This window comes from Meles meles, chromosome 7, assembly GCF_922984935.1.
Source record: "Meles meles chromosome 7, mMelMel3.1 paternal haplotype, whole genome shotgun sequence".
In the NCBI taxonomy this organism is placed as follows: Eukaryota; Metazoa; Chordata; class Mammalia; order Carnivora; family Mustelidae; genus Meles; species Meles meles.
This window is the reverse complement of record NC_060072.1, coordinates 122234981-122248465: the sequence shown is the minus strand read 5'-3', so window position 1 is coordinate 122248465 and position 13485 is coordinate 122234981. Positions and strand designations below refer to the sequence as shown.

The window sequence follows — 13485 nt, the reverse complement described above, 5'->3', positions numbered from 1 at the left end:
TCTGGTTACTGTTGTAACAGCCTATGTGTGTATGTGAGGGTTACCTGAGGGAGTCTTCTAGGCTTTCTGGTCCTTCCTTGCCTGATATCTCAGTCAGTCTCCCACTGAGGACTGCTCTCTTCCCCCCACAGGCTTCAGCCTCCAGGACTAAGGTCCCCACCTCCCCTGAAGCAGATGCCAGGATCTCTTTGAGTCTTTCGAATCGCAGACTGGGCTGGGCATTCCAACAGCAACTCCTTGGGTGCGGAATCCTGGAAAAGCCACTCCAAAGCTGTCTCAGCTGGGGCCTGACGACGACAGGTTCTGCTTCTGTGAAGGTCTGCAGGACGCCAAAAACATCTCCAGTGCTTCAGGAGGAGCAGCCAATGGAAGCCGCAGCTGAGACCCCTCCCACGCCCCCCCCCCCGCTACGGGCACCCAGGTCTCCTGCCTCCCTCCCACCTGGCATGCCTGGCCCAGACGTGAGGAATCTGGTGGCTGGCTTCAGGGTCTGTAGAACCCTCTCTGTCCTGTGGTTCCCAGAGCCTCAGCCCTTCCAAAAATGGCGTGGTGACAGCTCTTTCTGGCCTCCTGTCTCTCAGCTGCTGTGCTCCTGACCAGTGAGTATGGAGAGGACTGGTGTTAGGTGAGGCTGTTCAGCTGGTCCAGGTAAAAAGAGGGGCTGTTTACTGTTAAGAGGGCTGTGCCTGGTGTGTATGTGTGAGTGTGTGTGTGTGTGTATTGTAACACAACATAGAAAGAACAGCTTACTTGGTGGTTTCCTGGGGATACCGCTCTAGAACTGGGATGTGAGGGTTCCAGGGACCCACACTGGGGCCTGGCAAGTCACAGTGGTGGGGAAGGACTGTTCCAGCCCAGCTCTGGGTGAGGGCTCCCTTTGAGGTGCTGCGTCCCTCACCCTGTGCTCTCCCACAGTGCTGCAGGAGGGGACTGGTGCATCAGTGGGTACCCAGCAGGTGGCAAGACAAGAGGCCCAGGAAGGTGAGTGCAAGGGCCACCCACCTGGCCCTTGGGTGCAACGCAGTAGGCCAGCCGCTGCGGTGGCCCTGGCAAGCCTAGGTTCGTTGTGACCGGCCTCTCTCGGGTTTTAGATGTGGAACAGAAGATCTTCATGCAGGAATCAGATGCCTCCAATTTCCTCAAGAAGCGGGGCAAGCGGTCTCCCAAATCCCAAGACGAGGCCAATGGTGAGTTTGCTGGAGGTCTGCCTTCTGCTTGCCCCTCCCATTCCTTTCTCACAGTCAGCTGGGATGTGGGAACTACAAGGGGACCAAGGAGGGCCTCCACCTAGGCCATTGGATATCCAAGTGATAGCGGCTCTGAATTAGGAATTCCACTTTTCCTCAGCTGCGGGTCACATCTTGGACTACACTGACAGGGTAAGGAATGAAAAGGGGCAGTGCTATATCGAAAGCACTTAATAGAGACTGAGATGCCTCCCAATTTCAGGAAGTTTCAAACGGAAGCAGAAATACGTTCTAGTCAGGAGGGAACACAGTATCTAGATGTGTGTTTTCTGGGGGTATCAGACAGCGCCCCATGCGCAACAGCTACCAACAGCACTAGAGGCGGGGAGAGGGCGCCTGGGACTGGGAGCTGGGACTGTGGAGTTGGTGACACCTTCCTCTCCCTGGCCCCAAGTTTCCTTACTTATAAGCCCCTGAAATTGTAGTATTCAGCCAGTAAAGGTTTTTGTTTTCATTTTTGATTTTGGTTTCCAATGCCTCTGGAAGCCTTATGAGTTTAAGTGTGTCTCACCCTCTTAGTCTGAAGTAGGGCCTGGCGTCCCCTGCCTGGCAGGGACCCTCATTTCCAGGACCTGCCGACCCTTGAAGGCATCTGAGTTTTTTGCCCTTGAACTAGATTCTTCCAAGGACTCTGAGTTCTGTCTCTGAGTCTGTGGCTTGATTCATTACTTACGCGTGTGTCTGAATAAACTCTTTGTGTCCCTCGGCACGCTCAGCAAGACTTACTTGCTCAGTAAAAAATAACAGGACTGTTTTCAAATGATGAAAATGTGTGGAGATGAAATTCCTTTCCACCAGCCCCCAACCAACTGGATAAGTACGAATTACACTGGAAAAATCTCCAGGCCTCACCCAACCTGAGATTTAGAAGTTAGCAAACATCCAGAAACACAGGAACGGCTATGATGAAGGCCAGGCAGTTCTTGATGGAAATCAGAGAAGCGGCCTCTTCTTGTAGGAGAAGGGAGTAGTTTCCATCCTCATAAGCTGATTCAGAACCACGAGGAGTGTGATGAAGCCAGAGGTCCCTCACCTCAAACAGAAGCTCTGTGTGTCAGTCGTGGGGGTCCAGGGGAGCCTGGTGAGGATGTTAGGATGCGCCTGAGGTCACCTGCTGTCCCCTGGGCGAGTCCCATGCATGGACAGGAGAACAATGCTCAGTTATGTCTCAGGCTGGGTAAAAGGCAAGTGACACAGGCAAGTGACACAGATAGGCTGGAATCTGGAACCAGGAAACAAGGTACCTGACATCTCTAAGCTTCAGGGTGAAGATGCAAGAGGTTCCTTTAGGACGACAGGAGGCACTCAGAATGAAACACAGAACCTGAGAAGGGATGTACACGATGCACGGTGTCAGCATGGCATTTTGTCCAAAGACTTAAATTGTTCCTAGCCCTTGCTGAGTCAAGGGTTCCATTTGTCGTACACCCAGAAAGGCAATTTGGGAAGACAGCTTCTTTTTTGAAGTCCATAGAAATGGAAGATTCTTCTTTAGGAACTGGTGATGGCTCATTAAGCACTTGCTTCCTACATTCCAAACCCCTTCTCTCCCATCCCCATGGGGTTTCTGGGACCTGGAGCAACATTGGAGCTCAGGGTGCATCATAAGGGGATGGTAAGGTGAAAGGTGTGTTCTGGGCCAAGTAGTGAGTGTGGGCTCTGGTTTGTCCCAAGCTATGCCTTGACCAACTGTGTGACTTTGATTAGGTCACTGAACCTCTCTGAGCCTCAATTCCCTCCTAAGAAATGTGTGGATATGGGGCAAGGGGCGTAAGTATTGGGGAAGGACTGGAAAACCAATTCCTTCTGCCAGACTCAAGAATCCTACAACTATATTGGTAAAGACATAGTGTGGGAAACGCGTGGGGTTTACCTAAGAAATCTGCACTGAGACCAATTCACAGATAACTGGATTTTTTACTCTGAGTTAAATAAAATAATGTAATACAAATAACAAGTATTTAATTAATTCACTTATTATTGCAGGCCCCTTAACTTTCAAACATTTCAGATGGTTCATGGCATTAATTATTGCACAAAGAAATGCTCCGTTGTTTGTCCTAGCACCACTGTAATATGGGGTGGGGCAGGAACCCAATGGCTTCCTCAGTTTCTCTGCTTCCATCATCACTGGTCTCCTGACTTCCTGCACAGTTAAGCTGATGGGGACAACGGTGCCTTGGTCTCCCCTCTGATGTGATCATACCAGAGGAGTGTGAGGTGTCCTTGAGGGACAGTTCCTGGACCAGACATGGCCTTCCTGCTGTTGTGGATTTGTCCAGTTGAAGCCCAGTTAAAAGCAATTATTTTGATACTACAAGAGTTTTCAATAATTTCCTTCAGACGACCAGAGCTCTCATACCAAAGAGGTCAAGATTTAAGGGTAGAAAGAGATGAACCTGGAAACTATTTTACACCAAAAGATCTCCCAATCTAGAAAGATTTTTTTCAGGCTAAATTGAAGCAAGTGAGGATCAGCTGCACCTGCTGGTTAAGTGTGATGTGGTGTTTGGGCAGGGTGGGGGGCGGAGGGGATTCCCGCTGGGGCTCAAGGTGCTGCCGGGGGGGGGGGGGGGCTTCACTGTTCAACTGCCAAGGAATGGTCACCATATTTATACGTTCTTGGTGACAGTTTTCACTTATCACTGGGGGTATTTCTTCTGACCACAGAGGTATACGCCCCAATGTTACCATGTCCAACTCTTGGTTTCAGCTCAAGGTCAGGGTCATGAGATCAAGGTAATTGTCAGGGTTATGAGATCAAATCCCCACGTCAGGTTTCATGCTCAGTGTAGACTCTGCTTGAGATTCTCTTTCCCTTTCGCCCTTCTCCTCTCCCTGTTCTCTCTCTCAAATAAAATCTTTAAAAAGAAGTTTATAGCCAACTTTACTAGAATGCATTGCTTTACAAAATAAGGGATACAAGAAGTCGGTATCTTCAACATCAGGAAGTTGATGTGATCATCTCATATTCTGACCAATTCCCTATTGCTGTGTACCAATGGACCCCGAATTTAGCAATTTAAAACCATATTTACTGTCTCCTAAGTTGCTCAGCAGTCCAGATATGCCTTAACTGGGGGCCTCAGGCTCAGCACCTATCCCAGGCTGTAGTCCTCTCAAGGCCCGACTGCAAGATCTGCCTTCGAACAAGCCTCAATGCCTTGCTGACTATCCGTCAAGGCCACCAGTTTCTTGCCATGAGTGGGCCTCTCTGTAAGACCGCTTACAACATGGCAGCTGGCTTTGCTCAGAACGAGATGCCCAAGAAGAAAACCACATTCCGTCATGTCTGCCAACTTCTGTTCATTAGAAGAGAGTCATCAAGGCCAGCCCACACAAAGGGAGTGAACAGCCTAAGGACACATGGATACCAAGGATCCTCTCAGATCTTCCTACCTCATTTTATCACCCCCAACATCACTGTGCCCTGTATACATTTCTATCACAGCAGCCATTCTGCTGGGTATGACATTTTTGTATTTTTCTCCTTATCTGGATTATAGGCCTCTAGAATAGCGGGACAGAATCTTTCTTGCCTTTTTAATCTATTCCTGGCACACATTTTGGCTGTGACAGCTGCTCAAAGGTGGACTTGAAGGTATTAACTTGAAATTAACTTTACTATTTTAAAATGATTTTATTTGTTTATTGGAGAGAGGGAGTGCATGAGAGAGAGAGAGAGAACACAGGCAGGGGAGGGGCAGAGGGAGAGGGAGAAGCCCAATGGGATCAGGAGCCCAGTGTGGGACTTGATCCCAGGACCCTCAGATCATGATCTGAGCCAAAGGCAGATGCTTGGCTGACAGAACTACCCAGGCGTCCCCAATGTGAAATAAACTTTAAGTTGATCATTCCTCCTAGAATTCATTTCTAATCATTGGATTTCTAGTTTCTAACTGGCCCAGTATACTCAGATGCACCACTAATTTTATGAGTAAAGCCTAACTGCTTTTCTCATTTGCAAAACGTGGTGCTTGGAAGGGGTGGGTTCCTGGTTCCTTCAAGTTTTAAAGTCTGTGCCAGGAGTAAACCATCTTCACGAAGCCCCCCCAAACCACCTCTCCCCACCACGTTCAAGTTTCTCAGGCCAAATGATCAGTGTTCCTGTTCCCCTAAATGCGTGCCTCTGCCCCCATTCTTGGAGGCAAATCTTGCTTCTTGCCATTTCCCAGCGGAGAACAGGCAGAAGCTGCGGGCTGACGAGCTGCGGAGAGAATATTACGAGGAACAAAGGAAGGAGTTTGAGAACTTCGTGGAGGAGCAAAATGATGGTAAGAGCTCTTCAGCCAGTGTCTTCGGGGAAGTGGGCCTTTGGGGGAAAATAAAAAGTTGCTTCCACTTTTCCCTAAATTTGAATTAGAAGAGGGAGGGGTAAGAGAGGCTCTTTCCTCAGTTCACATCTACTGGTGTCTTGAAGGAAGAAAGTCACACAAATGGCTACAGAACTTGAGAAGGAACAGAAGAGGACACAACACCTAGATTTCCACTGGTTCAGGGAATTTTTGGCTGATCATATCTTCTCCCACTTGGGGACTGAGGTGGTGGCCTGTGTTCCCTGTCTTAGTGCCTATGCTAGTGGCTTAGCTCTGGTTACAGGTGTGTTGGAAAGATTTCAAACTCACTTTCAACTCCGCTGGATTCACAGCAACATAACAGCTCTAGGAACTACTCACTCTGGCTTCCATTCACCTATTCACTAACATCGGTATCTTTTTTTTTTTTTTTTAAAGATTTAACTTACTTATTTGGCAGACAAAGAGCTTACTAAGTGTCTGACTAAGCCACATAGGCACCCCTTTAATCAGTATCTTATCTGATCGTTGTAACCAGACCAGGAAATCCGACCTCAGAAAGCAACTCACAGTGCCGGGCATGCTCTTAAGTTTTATAGGCTTTGCGCAACTGCTCTTGTCTTTCCTAAGCCTCAGCTTTGTGTCAGCGTCTCTTGCCAGCAAACAACACACTTGATTCCCTACCTCAGCCCTAGGGCAGGTAAGGCTCCTGACCCAGCTCAGGCAATGTTGATTTCACCAAGGCCTCAGAGGTGAGAGCTGGGTGTGGGCTGGGCGGGGGCAGAGAGAGGAGCTGTTTTTGAACCAGACTCCATGGCATGGGATGGCACTTTGCATCAACTAAGTGTCTTCAAGTGTCACTCAGACCAAAACCCCACAGAAATACTTATTAGGGCTGAGGCTAGCAAGCCAGAGTGTTTATTTATGTTTATTTCTGTTCCATCTTTCCCCCACACTTCCAGAAGAAAATGCTCCGGGGCAAGCTCCCGAATGTATATGAGCTTAGACAAAAGGCCCCAGTTTAGGTGACCTTTGCTAGAGAAAGTCCCTGATTTTCATTCTGATGTCATGAGCCTCCTGGCTTGTATGCTCTGGTTGATTTGGGAGGTAACATTCTCTGAGGGCTTCTCTTGGGAACAGGATAAAATCACCAGGTACTCAAGGACTGCAGGTCATGCCCAGTGGCTCACAGGTTGCACCTGAGCCCTGCAAACAGGTGGTGGGCTTGGATCCCACCAAATCAAGCTTTCCTGGGAACATCCTGGGGGCGGGGGGGGGGGGGGTGTTGTGTGCTAGGATGTTGTAACTCAGAAGCAAAATATTTCTGTTGGACAGTTGTTTACCTTGGTGGACAGTTTGGGGAGAGGCATTTAAAATATGAGTATGTGGCCTGAAAAATTCCTTCAGGGTTTTTTTGTTTTGTTTTGTTAACTCACTGTATTAATAACAGGACTTTATTTTGAGCATTTATAAATGTTTCCAGTCCCCATACGTAGCATCTGGTTGGAGAACACTCACTGTTTTCCCTTTCACAATGAATTAGGGTGAGGGGCCAGCACTCAAGGGATGACCAGTCCTCTACCAAAGCCAGAGAGACAGCAATCAGGGGCGTGAGGCCTTGTCCACAGAGATGAAGACCCCCGGCCAGGCCATGGGCTTACAGGAGTTGTAACACTGGAGCTTTTGTCACTGGTTGAGCACCGGCTCTGTCAGGCACTGCTCTGAACCACCCAACCCTTATACCCAGGTTCTCAGGTCTTAAAAATTTCTGTTTTTGTTTAAAAAACTCGGGCTTAGAAAGGGTGCCTGAATATCCAAGGTGCCATGGCTAGTCAGGGATTTGAACCAAGGTATCTTTGCCAGCCAAGAACTGTTCTTACAAACGAAGGATGATCGGGTGCATGGAGGTCTCGGGGGACCTTCTTCCATCTGGGAATTAGTCCCTGCAATGGGACAGAGTGAGGTAAGGAAAGCATGCCCTCCCTGCCCCAGTGCCCCCGCAGCTGAATAAATAAAGGAGGCAGAGGTGGAGCAGGTCCAGCCTGCCAGAGGGTAAATGTTGATGTGAAACACATTTCAATTCTCCTCCTCTGCCATCACCTCTGACCCCTCCGAGCGGCAGCACCAGCTGTGGTAGACGGGTTGGTGAAACCTCTCCTCCAGGGCAGAACACTCAGTTCTTCTCTGATGCCCCCACATACTCCTCAGTCAGGACCCTGTTTTTCGATTGGCTATTTTCATCTGACCATGTCACCTATTTTCAGAATAAATGGCAGCAGCTGCAGGTTTAAAAACAAATGCTAAGGAAAGAATGTGGATAAATGAAAGGCTAGGATTTCCCCTTAAAAACAAATGCTAAGGAAAGACTGTGGATAAATGAAAGGCCTAGGATTTCCGAAGGTGTAAGTTTAGGCAGGTGACCTTCCTGAGAGCTTGAGAAGCCAATCTTGCAGCCCCAACAGCCCATCCGGGACACCGGAGCTATTCTGGGAGAGCTATGGCTCCTGGCTATTTCTCTACTCAAAACCCCCAGTTTGATGAGGCAAAGATGCCTTTATACCTTTGAGTTCTGCGTCTGGAAGTGTCAGGATAAACAGTGTGTTGAGCTCCTACCCCTGAGGTCTGTGTGGGAGCCAAAGTCTGCTTCCACCTTCAAAGCCAGAAGCCTGGGTCGGCCCATCTGGGCTTGGCCACATGACACCTGGCTTGGCTAAACATGCTCAGCCACAGGTGGTCCCTTACACAAAAGCCATGATGTTTGGGCCTTTGTCAGGGAGAATTTCCCTTTTTCTAAGTGAAATGGTGTATGAAGAAAACGGCATGACCTAGAGAAAAAAAATCAATTCCTATGCCAAAATCATGCTCTCAAGATTGGCAAAGAGTAGCCGATCTGGCCTGAGAAAGGTAGGAAGACCCAAAGCTCCAGCTGGGGCCTGACTCTAAGCTCCAGGCTGTCCTGGGGTACTAAGTCCCAAAGGCAATTTCCAGCATCAAGGGTAGCATGACTCCAAGCTCAAAGAGGAAGGAAACATACACAGCAGCCATTATGCTTGAATACCCAGCTGTAACAAGGGGTCCTTCTTGTCGAGGGCATGTGATGGACCTTCAAAGGGGTCCACACAGACACAGGACCACACAGACACACATTTTCTCTGCATCCTGATGTCACCAGGTCATCCTGTTTGCCCAGTGCTCCAGAAAATGAGGTTCACTAGCATCAAAGTCAGGTTCACAGGCTTTTTGGTGGTGAAGCCCACATTTGAAAAAAATAAGTACAACTTCTGGGGGTCTGTATCCTTGATACCATTTTTTTCTGTTAGAACTTCCGATCCTCCCAACATTTTCCACAAACACTTAAAAACTGTGGTAAAATTTACATAAAATCTGCCATCGTCACCACTTTTAAGTGTTCAAGTCAAGTCAGTGGCATTCGGCTCGTTCACACTGTTGTGCCACCAGCAACACTATGGATTCCTAGAACCCTTGCATCACCTCAGAGATGACCTCTGTACCCATTACGCAACTGTTAACTCCCCATCGCCCACAATCCCTGCTCACCTCTAGTACATTTTGTTCTCTACCAATTTGTCTGTTCTAGGTCTTTTATAGAAGTGGAATCACACGGTACACATCTCTTTGTGTCTGGCATAGAGCGTATTTCAAGGTTCACACATACTGTAGCATGTTATTAGAACTTCATTCCTATTTATGACTGAATAATACATATGTATGTGTGTGTATTTGGATAACTATTTGTTAGTCCATTCATTTGTCCCTGTTTTCACTTCTCTTAGGTGTACATACAGGGAGTGGAATTGTTGGGTTATGTGGTCATGCTGTTTACCTTTTGAGGAGTCTTATGGGTTGCCTTTTACACACTGAGGGACTTGTGAAATCTGCTCGTGCTTTTATGGTCCCTAACAAAAACAAGCAGTGTGGACTTGGCATCAGGAGCCTAATCCTACAATTGAACAAAGTTGTTACTCAGAGACATGGCTGATTATAGACGGCAGAATCAAGACTTTCTTACTAAAAACTCCTTTCTGTTCTTTTTACCCTTTTACTTGGAAAAATTTCAAACACATGGGAAAGTATATAGTTCAGTGAACCCCCATATAACCACCACCCAGAATCAACGATTATCACATTTACTTCCACTTTGCTTTACCTTTCTGGGTAGTTCTTAAAACGTAATTTTATTTTCAGAGTCTGAGAAAAAAAATTACTCATAATGCCATCACTTGAAGTTGACAGTTATTTCCTTCCGTGATGTCATTTTTTAACGATAAAGCCTGTTGTCTCTTTTCGTTACTGTTCTGTTCTCTTTATGCTTCATTCCTATTCCGTTGCCTCTCCCTGCTTTATGGGCTGTGTAAGGGAAAGAGCACAGGCTGGGACATAGGTCTTGATCTTGACTCTACTGGTTACCAGCTCTGCCTCCTGACTACGCTTGGCACCCAAAGTGACTCAGCATTCTGTCAGGTCTTTCAGCTCAGACATTTTGTTCTGTTCTGCACCATTTGCTCATGTCACCACAGGGTAGGTAGTTTGGATAGAATGGCTGCCAAGAGCTTGATGGCTCTCCTCAGAGCAGAGTCCTCTCCATGCTAACATGACCATTTTATCTCTGTTCCCCAGAACAAGAAGAGAGAAGCCGGGAAGCTATTGAGCAGTGGCGCCAGTGGCATTATGATGGCTTGTACCCATCATATCTCTATAACCGCCACCATATCTGACCTCATCTTGACAGACCACGGTGGAGCCTGAAACTCACATACCCACCCCAGGTGTTTGAACAACACTTCCACGTGAATAGGCCCCTTCAAAGGGTTTCACACACATGCCTTTTGCTCTGATGGACTAAGATGCCCTGGCTTTCGCTTCTTTGCAGATGATTTTCTGAGGTGGGCTAACACCTGTGGGGCTTCCTAGCACCAAACCCACAGTGACTTCCCCTTACTTAGCCATTGTTCCCACGGTAGGACTCCTGTCCTGTAGAACAATGCAAAGGACCGCAGTAAAGAGAAAAGATGATGTTCGCTTACAGCTTAGAAATAAAAGTGTTGTGTCATCACTGTGTATTAATTATCTTGTGAAATCTCAAACCGAGTCATGCCAACTTCTCTCCCTGAGCCTGACTGACCCATTACTTTCACTGACTTAGGCATTTGAAAGCCTGAACTCAAGGCACATTGCTCATGATTTTCTCATCCTGTCTCAGCAAGTCACACACGTGAACGAGAAATGTTAACACAATTGTTTAGGTTAAGACCATTCTCCAGGACTGTTACTGAGCCCAGATGCTTCCTCACATCTCTGAGGAGTCTCAGGGTTCAACTGTGGTTTCTTAACTACATCGAATCAAAAGGGAGGTTACAGCAGGGCCAGCTGTAACCAAAACTATAAAGCAGAGGAAATGTAGCTTTGGTATTACCTCATTTTCCCTCCTAGTGCCTGTAGGCCTTAGTTTAAGGCTGCCATAGCATCGTGTAACAAGCTGGGTGGCTTGACACAGTAAAAATGGATTCTTTTACAGTTCTGGAAGATGGAAATTCGAATTCAAGGTGTCAGCAGAGCCTGGGTGCTCCTTTCTAGGGGAGGATCCTGTCGTGCCTGCTGCAGCTTCTGGTGGTTCCAGGAACCACCCTGGCTGGTGGCATTGTCCCTCCAATCTCTGCGTCTATTGTTACAGGGCCTTTTCTGTCTTCACATCATCTTGCCTCCATGTGTATGTGTCTCTTCTCTTCTTGATATCACTTTTTTTTAAAGTCAACCCTATACTCAATGTGGGGCTTGAACTCACAAACTCAAGATCAAGAGTCACACGATCTACCTTCATTTAAGGACACCAGTCATATTGAATTAAGGAGGGAGGGGGACCCAACTCAGCTTCTAACAGTGTCCCTTTCTCCTCTCCCGACTACCCCACTGCCTGCCCCAGACTCACCATCTATCTTACTTTATGTTTGCTTTCAACTACCCTCAGGAATTCCCTACTTAGAATGCAGAACAATCAAGAGCAACTACAATAGGCACTTCTGTGGGGACACAGTGCATTAGAAGATAGAGGGCTCTAGATGAACTACAAGCACCCCCTCTTAGCCATCTCCCTGTCTCCACACCGGGCCCTCTGTTTCCCCTGAGACTTGGGTCCCTGGCCTGCTTGTCCAGCCTGCTTCTGAGATTGGGATCCCAGAGCAGCATAGGTGGACTTTGCTTTAAGGAGAAGCTGCTCACTGTGGTAAAATACCCCACCAGAGGGGTGCCTGGGTAGCTCAGTGGGCTACAGCCTCTGCCTTTAGCTCAGGTCATGGTCTCAGGGTCCTGGGATCGAGCCCCACCATCCAGTTCTCTGCTGAGCAGGAAGCCTGCATCCCTCTCTCTCTCTGCCTGCCTCTCCGCCTACTTGTGATCTCTGTCAAATAAATAAATAAATTCTTTTAAAAAAAAATACCCCACCAGATGGCACAATTAGAGCAGGCCATTTTATAATGAATGCATGTATTTTTAAGTAATCTTTTAAAAGGCTGATAAAACCTAGTGCTGAAGCAATCATGCATATTCCAGATCACCTCATCTAGTCAGCACTGTATTTTCTCACACAAACTTCAAGCAGGAGCTGAACCGGCCTTGGGAAGGTAAGAAGGGCATAGGGCAAACTCTATCACCAAACACTGTCACCCGGGCAGGTGGAATAGGGGAGCCGTTCTCTTTTCAGGAGTCCCGGGATTCATACTGTGCAGACTCAGGCTTGGGGTCCAAGTCCCAGCACAAAAGCCACAGGAGTGTCCATTTTGTCCACGCTTGTATTGATGATGCACTTGTGTTGAATTAGCCTTAAGCATGGAGACAGGTAGCAGACCCTCCGGAATCCTCTGATTATGCTCCGAAGAGTGTACTCTGAAATCTTGTTATCAGTCTGCACCTTTGCGGTCTGTGAGTGTCTGAACTGGATCTAACTTGAATGGTTCCATAAGGAAACCAGGAGAGTAAAGAAAACTTGCCTCCGAATTGGAAAAACATGCACATGATACTTAACAGAGAACTGCTATTTCACCACTTAAAGTGTTCTTCACGTGTTTACTCATCCTCACCCAATTTTTTTTTAACATTTCCCTGTAAAATTATTTCGTTTATAGTATGTGGTCAATGTAGCAAATTCAAACAACAGAGAATCCATTCCACACGGGGTTCTTGGCTGCACCTGACTGGCTCAATCGGTAGAGTGTGCAACTCTTGATCTTGGGGTTCTGAGTTCGAGTCCCAGGTCGGGTGTAGAGATTACATAAAAATAAAATCTTAAAAAAAAAAAAAAGGAAATCCATTACACATGAGAGTTTTTCCTTTTTGCTTCTTTAATTTAATTCTACTCTGAGGTAATAAGCCCCGTTGGTGGTTTGGTATGTATCCTTCCACTTTTCCTGTCTATTCTCACACACATAATTCATCCTTTCTAAAGGCAAAATAACACTTAAGTGTGCAAATCCAGATGGCCCCACAGTCAGTGCAGAAAGGAACTACTTAGCAGATCTGAGTTGGTCACATGGAACTGGCTGGTACCAAAGTTGAGTTCTGGAAGCTCCCTCTTTCTTTTTTTTTTTTTTTTTTAAGATTTTATTTATTTATTTGACAGACAGAGATCACAAGTAGGCAGAGAGGCAGGCAGAGAGAGAGGAGGAAGCAGGCTCCCTGCTGAGCAGAGAGCCTGATGTAGGGCTCGATCCCAGGACCCTGGGATCATGACCTGAGCCGAAGGCAGAGGCTTTAACTCACTGAGCCACCCAGGTGCCCCTAGAAGCTCCCTCTTTCTAATGAGGTCTAGCAAGAGTATTTGCCTCAACCAAGTAGCTCATTATTAAATTGTCACAGGCATGGTCCTTGCTTCTTTTCATAAGCAAGGATAGCATCATGGGATTGGGTCCTTTTACTATAATCCTTTTCAC

General features: G+C 47.2%; 1 pseudogene; it reads left to right on the top strand.

Moving 5' to 3' along the window:
* Positions 1-446: 446 nt before the first annotated feature.
* On the top strand, positions 447-10552 carry LOC123947308 (annotated as a pseudogene).
* The last annotated feature ends 2933 nt before the right edge of the window (positions 10553-13485 follow it).